General features: G+C 44.7%; 1 long non-coding RNA gene across 1 annotated transcript in view; it reads right to left on the bottom strand.

Annotated features, from left to right (window-relative positions):
- Positions 1 to 254: 254 nt before the first annotated feature.
- LOC105517591 overlaps positions 255 to 17,101 on the bottom strand; it is a 28,271-nt gene continuing 11,424 nt past the window's right edge. Inside the window, exon 2 of the long non-coding RNA XR_001002692.1 lies at positions 255 to 3,709. This is a non-coding gene — a long non-coding RNA (uncharacterized LOC105517591). The remainder of the gene's footprint in view (positions 3,710 to 17,101) is intronic.

The raw sequence follows: 17,101 nt of genomic DNA on the forward strand, positions 1-17,101 counted from the left end.
GTCAGGTGTCAGGCAGGCTAGGAGGCAGCACCGAGGTCTCTGCAGAGTCAGGGCCTCTGGAGCCACCATCTTCCCTCATGGCCACACCTTCCTTCCTCTTGTAGTGGATAGCTGCTTCTGGAAGCTTCCCTTGGTCAGTTTGCAAGGAAAATCAGATCCCAAGAGAGGACCTCGGCTGCTGAGGGAAATGAAAAGGGGAAACTGCATAAACATTTTTGTACTTTAGTTTTAAAGAAAATCATACTGAGACTGAAAAAAATTCTGGAATTTTTATTTCAATAAACAGGAACACTTTTTCCATGAGCTCTGCTCAGTTCCCCTCACACTAGTAAAATGTAAATCGCTAAAAAGCACACACACATAGCCGCTAGCTCTAACGAAATATGCAAAAGGGCTTTTTGCTCAGAAGGAACAGTGACTCCTTCTTCTGTCCCTCTCTGAGCCAGGGGGATGGGGCGTCTTTTCCAGGCCCCTCCACCAGGCACTCTTGTACAGGCCACAGCCTGTGCAGCTGTCCACAGCCCAGCTCCTCCTGAGGCTCACTGTCTCAGGAAGCCTGCAAGTGGAAAACACACGTCCTGTCCGTGTGGATTTATTCATGTTTCCCGTATCAGTAAGGAGATGGAGCTATAACACATTAAATATTTACAATTATCAGAGAAAAGACAGTACACAGCACTGAACTGAGATAAGAATACAGTTTCAAAATATTTACAATGAGCACGTCTTGCTTTTTCTGGTTCTTCTCTTTGGTCTGGCACTTTAGGTCTCTGATCTCTTTATTGTATTTTCTTTCCAGGTTCCCTGTAGTTTTGAAAATGTCTGACAAAACCTCCTAAGTCTGAAGAGGATTGCTGTATAAGTGAGAGACATTTGGAGAGTCTGGTTCCTGTGTCTCCAAGCAAGAGGGCCTTTTATGGAGCCTCATTTATGCTGATGTGTGTGTCTCCCGCTTACGCCTGAATCAAGTTTGTGGCTGGTTCTATCTATGGCTCTACCAAAGACAGCACCAACGAGAGGAAAGTGGCAGGTCCCTGAGCTTGTGCTAACCAAAAGAACTGATTTACACTGGTCTCTTGAATATCTCAAGGTCTTTTAGACAGCCCGAGTCTAAAAAGCCAGAGTCTTAACATGGAGCCAGGAATGGATTGGTTTATGTTTCCTTTAATTAATTCGACTTCAAAGTGTTCCACATTATTACATTCAGAAGTAGCTCCTTCATTGTGTTTGATTTTAATCTCCACTCTTTGAAAGATCTCACTCTTTTCTTTTGGGTTTTGAAACAGTCAATGACCAAAAACAACAGAGATTCGACCTGAATGTGTTACATTAGCAACACCAGGGAGAGAAAGACAAACACAGGAAAGGTATTAAAAATTTGGCACTTTGTTTAATTATAAAGAATGCAAAAGAAGCATCAACTGTGAAATATTTGGCTATTCAGGGAGATTAAAGACCTCCAGCTTTTGGAATGGGGTGCCAGAGGATTAACAGGATCACAGGCGTTTTATTTGATGGGTGCCACATTCGACCTTGAAGCGTTGAGGCTGGCACTCCTTTGTGTCCTCGGGATCTCCTGATGTCCTTGCTCCCTGGCGGTATCTGCCCCGGGGCCTCTGGAGGCCTCGCCGTGGAGTATGAGGTTGCGCACGTTTCTGGTGTATATTTATATCGAGGTGGCTGCGTTGCCAAGGAGCTCTGAGAGAAAGCAGAGCGGAGATAACTTCTAATCCACCTTTCTGTGATAATGTGGCGCAAAGTGAAGAGACCCAGGGCTCCATCCTCTGGTCTGGCATCACCCTGGGAGGGGCGGGCCCTCGGGGTGTTTTTAGCAGCCCCAGAGCACTGGCGAAACTCCGTGCATTGCTGAACTCTGCAACAAGTAGGGAAGACTGGGACAGAAGAGGAGAATGAAAGCAAACTGTAATTTGTAGGTAACAAGAAATGTGTTTGAGTGTCCATTCACAAGATTTGGACAGCTGGAGAATTAGAATCTGGGAGCACTGGAACTGGCAAGGAGCCAACAGGGAATCGGGAGTAGAAAGAGAAAGTCCCTTGCCCAAGATCACAGGGGGAGCTGGAAACAGGGGGGCTGTGGAGACTAACTGTATTAGTTCGTTTTCATGCGGCTGATAAAGATATACCGAGACTGGGTAATTTACAAAGGAGAGAGGTTTAATGGACTCACAGTTCCACGTGGTTGGGGAGATCTCACAATCATGGCGGAAGGCAAAAGGCACTTCTTACAGGGCAGCAAGCAAAGAGAGAATGAGAACCAAGTGAAAGGGGTTTCCCCTTATAAAACCATCAGATATCATGAGACTTATTCATCACCATGAGACAAATATGGGGGAAGTAGCCCCCATGACTGAATTATCTCCCACAGGGTCTCTCCCACAACATGTGGGAATCATGGGAGCTACAATTTAAGATGAGATTCCGGTGGAGACACAACCAAATGGTAGCACCAGCCTGGGGTTCTTTGTACCACATTCCACATTTTTAGGGGGCTCCTAAACAGGAGTGAGGTTCCTTCTCTGACACTTTGAAGCTGACTCACAAGGAACCACTCCCTGAGGATCCTTTCCTGATGGGCCATGAGTTCTATCATTTTAGATGGGTAGAAGGGTCTGGAGCTCTGCATAGGGGTGAAGTCAGAGGAGAAGGAAGAGGGATTCAGTCCATCATATACACATAGGTTATGTACTAAGATGAAATGTAGCAGAGTGCGTAACGCCATGTTTCTGGTGTCAGACAGACTTGGCCTTGCATCCTAGGCTCACCCATGCCTGAACTTGGGTGACTTGTTTAAGTCTGCAGTACCACTGCTTCCTCATGTTTAACATGCGAATTAGGATATTGTTGTGATTTGAATGTTGTATGCCCCTGAAATTCATATGTTGAAGCCTAATCAACAATGTGATGATATTAGGAGGCGGGGCCTTTGGGAGGTGATTAGGTCATGAGGGTGGACTAGTGGCTTTATAAAAAGGGACTAGTGGCTTTATAAAAACAGGTCCCAAAAAGCTGCCTTGTCTCTTCTGCCATGTGAAGGCACAGAAAGAAGATGCCTTATTTGAACCAGAAGTGGGTCTTCACCAGACACCAAATCTGATAGTGCCCTGAGCTTGAACTTCCCAACCTCCAGAACTGTGAAAAATAAATGTCTGCTGTTTACAAGCTGCCAGTTTCTGGTATTTTATTATAGCACAATTCTATGTTACAACATAGCTAAGACAGTCACCTTCTTCACATACTTGTGTAAACTCATGTAAGAAAATAGACATGAATATCCCTTGTGATAAAAATGTGCTTTATAACTGATTCCTGAGGAATTGGTCTTCCATTAATAAGCATCGTGCAGTGATCCCTGGTCATTTTGTATCCTTGCCATTCTTATCATTTTTGGCTTCTTCCAGATCATTTCTCCACTCCAGAATTTGCTTGAGATGTGAACAATGGACATGGGCTGGGGTTTATTAAGGTAGAATCAACTGGTGAGACTGGATGATCCTGTGTGGATTTCCACAATGGATGCTGCCTCATGCATTCATACAAAGTGCCCTGAGACAGCATATTCCAGGGACAGGCCTTCCTTTTTGGGACCTAAACAGATGCCCTTTGAGGTAGAGTGGAGAAGAGCCAATGAGGCCCCAGGCCTTTGGCTTGAATTTCTGGTGTCTCCATCTCTCCATGGCACAAAAATCCCCTGGAACAGAATATCTTTTCACAAGGAATTTTAATCAAAGTTGGTGGAATAAGAAAAAAGGATACAGGAATTATTCACAACATAAAAGTAGCCACACCAGCAAATCAGTCCTGACTGGCACTGTCTCTTTCTACAGCGTTGGGCCTATAAGGACCTGTGGGGATTGGATTGATAACCCAGTTTAGTCCAGGCCCAACAATTCGACAGGATCTTCACAGGTCCTGAAGGGGTTTTGTGTTTTGTATGGAGAATATACTCTGAGAGTTCCAGCCATGACATGCCCCTATACTTAATCTGACTGATGGCCAAGGTCAGACTGTGGTGCCAGCAGAATAACCCTCTTGATATGTGGATATCAGCAGTATCTTCCCGTGAGCAGGCAAACTACAGGGTCTATCACCAGGCCCTTCTGAGTGATCAAGGGCCTCCTGGGAGACCAAGGGCCCTGATGAGCTGATCTGTAGACTGTTGGGCAATGGGGGTCTAAACCTGGCTATCGAGAGTGAAAGGAGAGAAACCGTTGTTCTCAGAACATAAACAACAAGACCCTGACTCTGAGCTTTCCCCTTTAGGGATAATTCCTTCCCACTCTTAGTCACTTGTCTAAAAGCTCCCACACTCAAGCCACAATCAAGTATTTCCTCCTCCATGGACCCAATTCAGCCAATACATATTTAATGAGTGCCTATTAGGTGCACAGAAGGGTTTTAACTTAAGTTGACCTGCTCTGAGGCTGAGTAAAAGCCCTGGTTTGGGTGGATTCCCATATTACAGGGAAGTACTAGAAGGGCAGCAATGTCGTGATCCCTGGTTATTGGTCCATTCTGAACAGGGCTTCAGGCAGTGACCGGGGGAAAAACAGACAAAGTATGTGAGCCCCAACTCCTGCTATCTAGAGAAGAACTTGAGTATCTAGGCAACTCAAGATGTCAGAGCCACAGCCAAGCTCTAGTGCAGGATTTTCACACCAATGAAGGATGCAAATGTGGGACCAGAAGCTGGGCAGGAGTTCTGCTGTGCATATGGACCATCTCTGAGAAGCTCTAAGAAGGCGCAGTGAACAAATCAGTACTCAGAGGACAAGATTCAGGCCTGGGGTCCAGGACCATTGTAGTCTCCACCAGGAATGACCCTGGATCAAGGTAGAGCTGGGCTTATAAGTAGAAGCACTGAGACTTTCAGCTACAAAGCCAATGTCTGGGTCTCTTCTCTTGGCCTTCCTAGATACCACCCTGGTCCAAGATACAGTTCAAGGCCACCTTCTAAAAACAGTTTTCTTGGTGTCTTCCAATCACAGAGACCTCTTCCCCTCTTGATTCCCTAAGGAGATTTCCCTCTATCACACTCACATTGACACAGAAGAATATTCGACTCAATTTCCTCTATCTCTGCATCTGAGCTGAAGCTACTCAGGGAGGAGTCAGTATTTACTCCCAGCTATGGTGCCAAACACAGGCAGGTGCTAACTAGAACACCCATGAAAAATGCCTGCACATCACACCTCACCCTAAAGTTACTCCACATCAAGTGAAATACTTTCCAGCTCCTCACCATCACCTGCAACACAGTACATGCATCGGAGGGCCTGGCTGGTCCAGACTCCAGCTCATGGGAGCTACCCTGGTGGGAGATCCACAGACCTGCTTGGCCAAGAGATGTGCTGGACCGAGCTGCTCCAGGCTAAAGAACAGTGGAAATCTTGCTCTTTTATTAGAGAAATTCTTGTGAGTTGGCCTATTTTAAGAAATGTAGTTTGTTTAATGACTTTTCAAAAGTCAGTTAAAAGGGATGGAAAAGAATTCAGAAGCATTAAAAAAAAGAGAGATTCTACTGGGGATATTGCTTATGATTGGCACTTGCCTTTCTTGCAGATTCGTTCTTGACTTTGCATCCTGTCCTCAGAGTGATACTCTGCCAACCAGACATTGTCACCTACTAGGCGACTTACTCAGGGCTCCTTGGCTCTGTCTGGAAAATATCTCCCTCTTTTGCCCATCCTTGCTTCCCATCCCCCTCTCCCAGCTCAGAGCCTTTGTTGACGTTGACAGCTCATCCCTGGGCCATCATTCATCCTGCCCATGGCAAACTTTGGAGAAAATAAAAATCCCTGCTCCCCTAATCTCATTAGAAGGGCTGCAAATTGAATTTAGACCCTCTCAGTGTCCCCTCAGCTGGCTGTCATTAGGAGCAGAGGCTGGGCCTTGGCTGATACCCAAAGACCAGCTAACTGAATTTGAGATGCTGTGGTCTTGACAGGCCAAGAGATGTAATTGAAGAGCCGTGGGGCTCCTGGTAACATTTCAGGCTGGGATTACACTGGGGATCCAAAACTCCCATCTGCATTGGTGTCGGGGGCACTAAAAAGTCACCCATTGGGCTTCCAGGGTCGGATTATTGATAAAGAGATCATTCCCAGTGGAAGGTAGGGGGGTGGGGTGGGGGAGACTGCATTGGTTACCATGCAAAATGGGTGTCAGAGGTGGAGGGAAAGGGACAATGTATCTAGTGAGAGTCAGCAAATCACTCAAAGTTAGGAAAAATTTGCAGGAAGTTTTGTCTAATGAAAAGAAAAAGCAGTTATGGGAGAGTAGGTGATGAACCTACAAAATACAAGGAAAAGAAATACTAGGTTTTAATCTGCGGGCATTACTGGTCTGTTTGTATAAATCTTAACTTTTAAATTCTTGAATCATCATAGCTTTATTTTTCATGTCAACACTAAACCCCAAGCAGAGAGGGGCTTTTTGTGATCAAAAATTGTATTTTTATTTTTGAAAAATGTACCAAAAAACTGCATCTAACATATATGCAAATAAGAAGGTATTTATATCCATACAACGAAAGTATATCCGTATAACAAAATATTTAACAGAGGTTCATGTGGAAGACATGTCTCTACTGATTTGGATTTCTGAGGTTTCTTTAGTTCCCAGACCTATCGTAAGTATCTCAGTGAGGCTGAAAATTCCATGAAATCCTGTTTTAAAGAGGAGGAAATGAGCAATAATTAACCACCTACTATGTGCAAGGCACAGTTCTAAGCCTGTTACGCACATCGTGTAACTCAGCGTTCACGGCAACGGAACAAGACAGGCATTACTCCAGTAGGGATCCCCACCTTACTGACGAGGAGAGTGATTCTCACAAAGGTTAGTCAGTCTCTTGCTTAGCGTCATAAGGATAGGAAGGGCTGGGGCTGGGATTGGAACCTAGGACTGCCTGGTTCCATCACTCCCTAGGCCTTCCTGGCTTATGAGGGTGGTAGGTTCCCTACGCCATGTTGTTTCCCTAAAAAAGCCAAAATGACAGAGTCTGTCACTCAGATATAGTATAGTTGGGAACACAGGCTGTGGGGCCAGACAAGCTCAATTCCACTGCCTACTAGTTGTGTGATGTTGGACAGTTCCAAATCAGTCTATGCCCTCCTGGAAAATGGTGATGCTAGTAGGACTTTCTCCATCAGTTCACTGTGAGGATTAAAGAAATCAATGCACATCCAGAGCGCATGCATTGCACAGTGCCTGGCACATTGTAAGCACTCACTATGTAATACTGGATTATAATCAGTGTCGTAGTGGTGCAATGAAGAATGTCCATCCATTTGCATATTTGATGGTCTAAACTTGAGAGGTCACCCTCCAAATATGAGGCCACAACATCGTCAGACTCTGGTATTTCTTGCCTGACACTGCCAGATTTATGGTTAGAACGCCTCACATTTACATTCATAGAACTTACTCATAGATATAATTTCTGCAGAAGAGTAAAAGATGGACTTAAGGTTTTTCCTATGTTGATTCTATTCATGGATTTTTTTCTCCAGCTTATATTCTTTGATGTAAGGTGAGGGAAGGGTGATGTGACTGCACCTGCCCGCCACAAAGGCCCTTAATGACCAAGTCCTCACTATATGCTAGGTGTTTTACAAATTTCACCTCATTGAATGTCCACTTTTACGCATCTTCTTGTGGGCAGGTATTATTCTCATTTTTTCAGATGAGAAAAGTGTATTTATTTTATGTTTTCCATATTCTATCATGCCAACAGCATTCACTACAACCTTAAAGTTTCTCTAAAATGGCACAGACTATTAAAACATGGACTCTGCTACCTTCAGCAGGAATTAGTTACATACCTAAAGGCCTTTCTGCCTGGCATTGTGTATCCCAGTGGAATGTAGGTTTCAGATTTAATGAACATTGTTGATCCTCACATAGTGCCTGGCTCTGGGTTGACAGGCTTGTCCATGTCATCTCATTTATCACCCATCAATTCTCTGAAGAAAAGCCTTATGATTTTTACTTTGCAGATAAAAAGGTTATAAGTGGAGTTTCAAAGATCACAAAATTACTGAGTAGAGGATTTGGGATTTGAACCCAGGTGCCTCTCCCTAACTCCATCTCCGGGGAGCTTCCTATCACATTGCATAGTTTCAGCACAGTCTGAAGACCCTGTGCACAGGCCTCTGGGAACCCACTTGCAATCAGTTAAAGTTGGCACCAATGATGAAGCCCAGTTTTCCTCCCATAGTTAGTCAAATTCTTTTATTTGCGAGTGAAGAAATTAGGCCTCAGGGAGGTTAAATGGCTTGCCTGAGGTCACATAGGCACTTTGTGCTGTGTGAGTCAGACTGTGTTTCAATTCTTGTCCTAGTCCCATCCATACAACTACCAGCCCCCACAGCTTCATTCCCCAGGGGCCTGATCCATTTGGGATTTTTGGCAGCCTAAAGCTGTCAAGACAGTTTCTCTTTCGCAGAAAGGTTCCCTTTAGTGCTGGTTCCTTCTCTTAATCAGATGCTGCAAAAGTCCATGGGTAGAGTACCACTCTGGAGAAGTTTCAAGGTTGTAACTAAAGGCCTGACAGAGGCTGGGGAGCAGCCCCTGGTAGTGTGTTCACTGCCCCTGAATTTATTCCAAAGGTTCTGACGTCCCCTTACCATTGACTGCGGTTCTTACAAACTGCCTTCCTCTAGATTTGACTTTTCTGAGGAATCTCTGGACTCTTAAAAGGGACTTTTGAGAGAATATGGCCCAACCCCTTCACTTTATAGGAGCCAAAGCCTAAGGAGAGGAGTCTGTGGCAATTAAGGGCTCAAGAGACAGACTGCCGGGAAGCAAATCCTGGTACCACTTAGCTGGGTGACCTTGGACAGGTTAGTTACTCTCTCCCTGGGCCTTGGTTTCCTCGTCTGTATTTGGAAATGCTGATAGTATTTATGGAGAATTAGAAATGGCCTCAAATTCTTTGATATCTCTCCATTCAAGAGGTGTCATCTTTTCCCACTCTCCTTAAATCTGAGCTGGCTGGTGATTGTGCTGATTCCAGGCCTGGTCTTTAAAAGAATCGTCAGCTTCACCTTGGTCTCATGGAGTTCTGAATTGTCACAGAAGAGATACAACTACCCTGAGGCCAGCATGTGTGAGGAAGCCCAAGCTAGCCATTTGAAGAAGCTGTGTGTTTAGGGAGAGAGAGAGAGAGGCCCAGGCAGCCTCCAGCTATACCAACCTCCAGTCCTTCAAGTCATACTGAGGCCTCAGACATAATGGAGCAGAGGTAAGCCTCATCCAAATTCCTAGCCCATGGAATAATGAGACAAAATAACAATACGTTGTTGCTTTCAGACAGTAAGAGTAGTTAGTTGTACACAGTAGATAACCAGGACTATACCTCTCAGAAGGTTGTGAGAATTAAATGAGTTGGTACAGTTGTGATATGGAGCAGTGTCTGGCACAGTGTTCAATAAAAAAAAAGTGAGTTATTACTCACTCAACAAATATTTATTAACACCAAGTTGTTCTATACCTTGAACTAGCTGGGAGGGTCACAGTGGAAAGAATGACTCAAAGAATCTGGCCCTTGTGGAAATTAGGAGAACTGTAACCTAGTCGTACACTTCCTATTGAGTGAAGAACGTATTTTCCCCTACTTGGGCCCCCCACATCATATCTGTTCCTGGCAGAGGTAGAAGTTATAGCCTCTCCTTCTAATGGGATGCCCAAGACTGGGTGGGTGTGGAGGGGTTAAGCCCAGGGATGTCCCAGGGCTGCTAATGAAAACTCAGCTGCTATTGATTCCAGCAAGCACTCCCTTTCCCGGGTCAGAAGAGAAACCCAAACCATTGTTGAGTAAATACGGTATTCTGCTCACTACATCAATTAGCCTGACCCCAGGGGCTCTAGGAGCCCCCTGGCTCCCCTATTTGCAATGACAGCTGCCATGCTAATGAATCCACATTGACATGATAATTAAACCATTACGCAAAGTGGGGCTTTCCTAGACACAGCAAATTCAGCAGGGGAGCCCGGGTGTCCGTGGCCTGGACGAGGCAATGGGGACCGTTCCAGGCCCAGGAGCTAACATGCAGTGCCTGGGTCACTCCCAGTCTTGTCCACAGGGGCAGCTGGACTGGAGCACTGCAGCTGCTGCCTCTGGCATTGGAGGCAGGGATGGGGCAGGCAGGCCAGGAGAAGGATGTCACCCGAATGCTGCTCCTGCTCTCTCTTCAGAAATCCTTAATTGGTGAAGCCTGAAAGGAAGGAATCCCTTGCCCCTTTATGGAAGAGGCAGGGCACCCTGTCGACTCTGGCCTAGCCCTTCCCCTCTGGAAGGCTTAGCCACATCCAAGGGAGAGTTGGACAATGGGGACTGCGAAGGCGGAGGAACCTTGCATTCCTGGCATCGTCAGGAAGAGCCACGTGACCATCTTTCTCACTATCTTTGGAGAAAATGACTCTTTCTGCAAGCAGATGATTACAAACTGCAGAAACATCTGACTTCTACGTACAACCTTACCAACAACTCATTTCTGAGACTCCAACCAACGACAGTCCTCTTTGCAAGAGCACAGACTCGGGAGTCAAGGGGACTGGGCTTATATCTCAGCTCTGCAACTTATTAATTGCGTGATCTCAGGAAATCACATGGTATTCTGAGCCTCTATTTCTTCAACTGTAAAATGGACTTAGAAAAACTGCTTGGCCTCCCTGGGCTTGGGATTAAACAAGACAGTTTATGTAAAAGGTTTAAGACAGAATTTTACTGAAATAGATGACAGAACCTTACTGGCCACAATAACACTCTCCATAACGATGAGTTCCATTGACAGAAATAATCGTTGTGATTGACTGGGTGGGAGGATAGAAGGAACAGATTAAGACACTCCTAGAAGAACCTCCAGACAAAGTGAATGTGTTTTCCTCTGGACAACTCCATGCAGGTAAAGCTGCATGTACAGTGTGCTCAGTATAAATACGGGGAAAAAGAGGGACAGAAAATGACATGCTTGTGGCAGAGAAAGAGGCTAAAGGGGAGGGCTGTCCTGGTTCAGGACTATTAGGCATCACCCCATAAGAGGTGACTAATGAAATATTTTCCCACCCATCCATCCATCTCCATTATTCATACAAACGCAAACACATATATTAGGGGCTTATGATATAGAATTAAACAAAGGCCAAACCAGTGCCTGTTTCATATAAAAATCTGGTCAATAAATGAATGAATGAATAAGATGCAATCCCTGCTCTCATAATACCCTGTAAAATGGAGTGTACTGTTCATCTCACACTTGTGTGTGCTGCCTCTTTTTCCCTTAACATAAGGTAATTCTAGCTGAGCTATGATTTATGGGCAGCAAAGAAAACACAGGTATGCAGTTTTACAAGACAACTACAAGCAGTTGATAACCTGGCATGCATATACTCAGACAAATTATGCTCAGAAATATAGGAGTTCAGCAGTGGGCAGGTGAAGAAATAACCAATGTTGGATTCAAAACTGAGGATTTTGAGATTATATCCATATTTAGCTGGGAAAGTACCGTGATTGATTAGTAATGTCTGCCATGGGCATGGGAATGGAGAGAGATGGGTCTTTCTTCATGCCAGGTGTTTGTCATCTCAGGTCTAGGCAAGATCTAAGATACCTACCATTATGTGTGTGTGTGTGTGTGTGTGTGTGTATCATATGGGATAAGCCAATTCTCTTCTCCTCATACTATGAGCAATTAGTATTACAGTTTGCTACACGAACCAGTTTTAGTTCTTTTCTTCTTCCTGCCTCCCTGCCAGTTGCCTTAAGTAAATCCATTCAAGCTCTCAAAACCTGTGCTGTCATACAAAAGATATTTGGCTGCCTTAAAAGAATCTAATTCAATTTGTCGAAGGTGCCAAAAAAGGTCAAACTTTTTGTTAACTAATTCAACAAACATTTACCAAACATCTACGTCAAAAGCCTTGGGAATAAATAAATAAAGAACCCACAGTTTTCTCAGGTGCTCAATGTCTAGTGTTTATATGCTGGGGACTGGGGTGGGGAGAAAGAGGCAGAAACACCTGCAGACACACTCTTGCATCCCTTGTTTAGAAGGCATAATAGCCAGTGAAATTTAATTTCATGTGGCTTAAGCGTTCTTTGGAGGGAAGCCACCCCCATTTATGCTGTGGGAGCTGATGCAGCTCTGGGGAGCAAGTGAGGTTTGAAATTGAGGTCTTTGGATTTCCAACCCCCTTCAGTTTGGGCTTCCTGGAGGAGGCTGCCCTGTGCCTGGGAGAGTCCAGGCAGAGGGTGGAAGGTGAGAGGAGGGCATGTGGGACCAAAGGACCCCTTTGAACCCTGGGATGTTCAGAGTCCTTACATTATTGTCAGGATGACCCGTTCACATCTTTTAAAAGATGAGATAGAACACGAGCAGAAGCTTTTTTGGTGCTTTCTCCACTAAACGTTTGCTACCCAAAGTGGGTTTCCCAACCAGAAGCATCAGCATCCCCTGGGAACTTATTAGAAAATACAACATCTTAGGCCCTTTCCCAGACCCACCAAAACAGAATGCAAATTGAAACAAGAACCCCAGGTGATTCCTGTGCACATTGCAGTTTGAGAAGCCCTGGTTTATGTTATAGAAATGCCATTCTTCCTCATTGGGTAGTCACAGTGGACTCTACAATAATATCCTTTATCTGTATGACTTTTTTTTTTTAATTTTAACTTTCCTAAACGCTCTTGTGAGTAGGCTCTGCCCTTCACCTCCAGGCTCACATCAGACGTGCGCCCTCCTATGCTACTCAGCTTCTCTGTTCCGTTGGCATTAAGGAGGATCTTCCATTGCCGTGACCCAGGCTCGGCAATGTGAGGGCACTACATTTACCTGGTGTAGTTACCCATGACCAGTGGGCTCCATTCCCTTTCCCTTCTCTTTGTAGACTTTCTAAGAGAAAAGAGATAAAGAAAAATCCATGCTATCATGGAAGGGTGGGAGATGGAGTGGGGGATAGCAAAGGGATGTGATGGGCAAAGTGTGAGTATGGAAGGAGGCCTGGTTGGGGAGCCAGGAAAGCTACAAAAAGGAGAGAAGGTGTTGTGAATGGAGATCCTGAAGAGTAAGCAGCAGTTACAGTTGACTGTGGGGTTATAATTTTTTTTCCCTCCACTGGTTCTCTGTTTTTCTGCCATTCATTCTTTCAATCAATCACTCATTCAGCAGATTTTAATTGAGATGCAGGTTTGTGTCCCACTCTGTTCTGGGTGCTGAGGATACTGACAGAAGACAAGCCCAAGGCATGAAGTGGGCGGGGAAGACATCAACTGAGAAGCCAGGCCGAGCAGAGGCCTTGGCCCTACACCGGCATGGCTGCCAGGCACCATAACTGGACTGGGCCTTCCTCTCCTCATGACTATGGCATCAAAGGATTCTACAGCTACCTGAGGCATGAGAACACATTAAGTAAAGCAGATAAAATGACTCCAGGGTCTTCTGCCTTGCCAGATCTTTTCCTTAGGATGAGTTTAATGAGGCACACACAGTCCTGGATGTTTTATATGCACCATCTGATTGATCCATCACAATCAGAATCCTGTGAAACTGGTAGCAGAATGAGGGGAAGACTGGGGCGACACAGTGTGTGAGTGACCTGAACCCAGATCTTTCCTGGCAAAGCCTGTGATCATGACCACTTAGTGAACAGAAGACAAAAGGGCAGCAGGTGGTCAGAGGGGTACAGATTGCACATTTCTGCTCTGATGTAAATTTCTGGAACCAGTTTGAATTTATTTGAAACAGAAATACTTTGCTGGCCACTGAAGAGGAAATCTGCTCTGATGCCATCCCTTCCAGAAGGCATATTCAACAAACACTGGCTGGAATGAATGGAGAGAGCCTGGAGACAGGCAGGATATTGAGAGGCTCAACCAAGTCCTGGGGCCCCAACAACAGCAAACTCCACACTTGAGGCTACTGGGAACACTCTGCTGGAGTTTGGCTTTATTTGTCCCTCCCACTCTGTGAAATCCTGGGGACTGTCAAATAAATGACAAGACTCATTTTACAAGTAGACCAGAAGTCTGCAGTGGCGAGTCGGAGCTGATTGCCTATCTTATCTTGAGTCATCAGTCTCTCATTCCGCCTTCCACAAACAACTCTAAGTTGTGAGATCTGTGCATGGACCTGATGCAGTGGGCATTTCCCAGGGCCTTGGTCCCTTGTGAGCCTTAGGGAATGAGAAACACACTTAGCCCCCTGCTGAAGGGACCTTGACCAACTGGACCAGAGCAGCAGGAAGACTGAAGCCTTGAGGTGCTGGGGGTGGTGTCTAGGCGCTACAGTATGATGGTGACAGTGACCATGACACACAGCACTTTGGGAGGCTGAGGTGGGTGGACTCAAAAGGGATTCAAAACCAGCCTGGCCAACATGGTGAAAACCCATCTCTGCTAAAAGTACAAAATTAGCTGTGCGTCGTGGCACATGCCTGTAATCTCAGCTACTTGGGAGGCTAAGGCAGGAGAATTGCTTGAACCCCAGGAAGCGGAGGTTATGGTGAACCAAGTTTGTGCCACTGCACTCCAGCCTGGGCAACAGAGCAAGACCCCATCTTAAAAAAAAATCAATGACCATGACAATGATGATGATAGGTAACTTATAACTCAGGCTTATCACCTGCTAAATTCTTTTATGCACTATTTATGCATTGCCTCATGTAACCTTGACAACCTTTTTTTGGATAAAGAAACTGAGGTCCAGGGAGGCTGAATAACTTTCCTAAGTTCATACACCTACTAAGTGGGAGAGCTGAGATTTGAACCTCAGTGTGTTGGAGTCTAGAGTTTCTTACCCCCCTTGTTTGGGGCAGAATATCACCTGTCTACCAAAACTAAATCACAGGCCAGGCACAATGGTTCATGCCTGTAATCCTAGCACTTAGAAAGGCTGAGGCGGGAGGATCACTTGAGCCCAGGAGTTTGAAACCAGCCTGGACAACATAGTGAGAGCCTGTCTGGATAATAAATTTGAAAATTAGCTGGGCATAGTGGTGTGAGCCTGTGGTCCCAGCTACTCAGGAGTCTGAAGCAGGAGGATCTCTTGAGCCTAGGAAGCAAAGGTTGCAGTGAGCCATAATGGCCCCATTGCACTCCAGCATGGGCAGCAGAGCAAGATCCTGTCCTTCCCCACCAAAAAATCCCACAAAACCCCAAAATCAAACTAACAAATTACAGAGCCTTCAAGGATTTTCTCCAGTAGCAGATTTTCCCGGTCAAGCATGGACCACCCTCACTTTTTTTGCCCCACACATATCTTCCCTCTTGGGGTCGTCTCACCTTGTTGCTGCCACCCCTATGTTGCTTAACTCCAAAGACACAGAATGGATCTTTAAAATTAGATGAAAGCAGAACAGTAGGTAGAACAGAATGTAAGAAACATTGAACTAGTGAAGTTCATATTCGGCCGTATCTCCAGGACCTCATCTCACTGGTTTTGTAGCACAGCAAAGATCCTTGGTTCTGGGGCCAGGCATTCCTGTGTTAAAATCTGACTCCATGGCTTCCTAATGCTCTGCTTCTGAACAGAGTTCTCAGCCTTCCATGGTGTTCTCATATGCAAAGCAGGAATGATGGTAATCCCTGCTTTGCTGGGTTATTGGAAGATTAAATGAGACAACGTGCGTGAAGTACTTTGCTGGATGTCTGGCATAAGTAAGTGCTTGATAAATGGAGTCTGTTATCCGTCAGCACAGCAAATATTAGCATCTATTCTATATATTGGGTTTTAGCATAAGATTTCATTTTAACTATCCTCTTTTAAGCTCTTCAGTAAGTGTTCTGGTTTTCTTCATAGAGTTCTTACACATTTCTTATAAAGGTTGTCTCTTGGTTTTTGAAGTCTCTGGTTGCTATTTCAAATTTAAGTTTTTCTGTAATAACTTCTTTAAAAGTTTAGCAATTATAAAATATTTCAAATGTATAAAAATCAGCATTTTAGCCCCAACTAAATTGGTTAAGCCTACCTCTTTCTCCATGCAAAGCACGTCTACTAGGCAAGCGAGCTCCTCATTGCCAAACCAAGGGAATCATTCTCCCTGCACAGTTGATTGAGGTGCAGCCCACCCATTTCATTGACTTGGAGAGGTAGGTAACCCCTTCCCAGTGGAGGAAAGGTTGTTGTGGTTGATAGGAGCTGAGTCATCATGGTTGACACCCTAAAATTCCTCATCCTGCAATCCTATACCGACACAAACAAAGGCATCACCATAAATACACAAACTTGCAATAGGTTGATTATTGCCTTGTATGTTTTCTTTTAAAAAATACAAATAAACTTACTGATGTCAATAAATATCAGTACTGACTAGTTTCCCATTTTAGGATGCACCGGTACCTCTTTGGATAAAAATATACTGACACCTTTGTTTCTGATATGTTTGCCATTAAAAATTGCACAGTGGGCTGGGCACGGTGGCTCATGCCTGTAATTCCAGCACTTTGGGAGGCAGAAGTGGATGGATCACCAGGTCAGGAGTTCAGGAGCAGCCTGGCCAAGATGGTGAAACCCCGTCTCTACTAAAAATACAAAAATTAGCCAGGCCTGATGGCGGGTGACTGTAATTCCAGCAACTCGGGAGGCTGAGGCAGAGAATTGCTTGAACCTGGGAGGCAGAGGTTGCAGTGAGCCGACACTGTGCCACTGCACTCTAGCCTGGGGGACAGAAAAAGACTTCATCTCAAAAAAAAAAAACAAAACTCCACAGTGATTATGAACATGCTTGGTGTGCATCTTTATTTTCTAATTATTTTAAAGATATATTCATATTGCAGGACCAAAACATTTGCACCTTGTAAAGGTTTTCAATACAGACAAATTGTCCTTAAAATAAGCCGAGTGAATTTATACTTCTACATCTCCACCAGTGCTGATTAATGTCTAATCTTTGCGAAATCAAGATTTAAAAAAATGTTTTTGGATGTGCATAATCTCAGTTCACTTTTCTTTCCTAGTGACAATGAATATTCTTCCCCATGTTTATCAGTTATTTGCATTTCTTCTTCAAAAGTGTATTTTGTCTTGTTCCTTTTGTAGTTATCTTTTTCTTTCCTTTTTTTTTTTTTTTTTTTTTTTTT

The sequence above is a fragment of the Colobus angolensis genome, unplaced genomic scaffold, assembly GCF_000951035.1.
Source record: "Colobus angolensis palliatus isolate OR3802 unplaced genomic scaffold, Cang.pa_1.0 Scaffold302, whole genome shotgun sequence".
NCBI lineage: Eukaryota > Metazoa > Chordata > Mammalia > Primates > Cercopithecidae > Colobus > Colobus angolensis.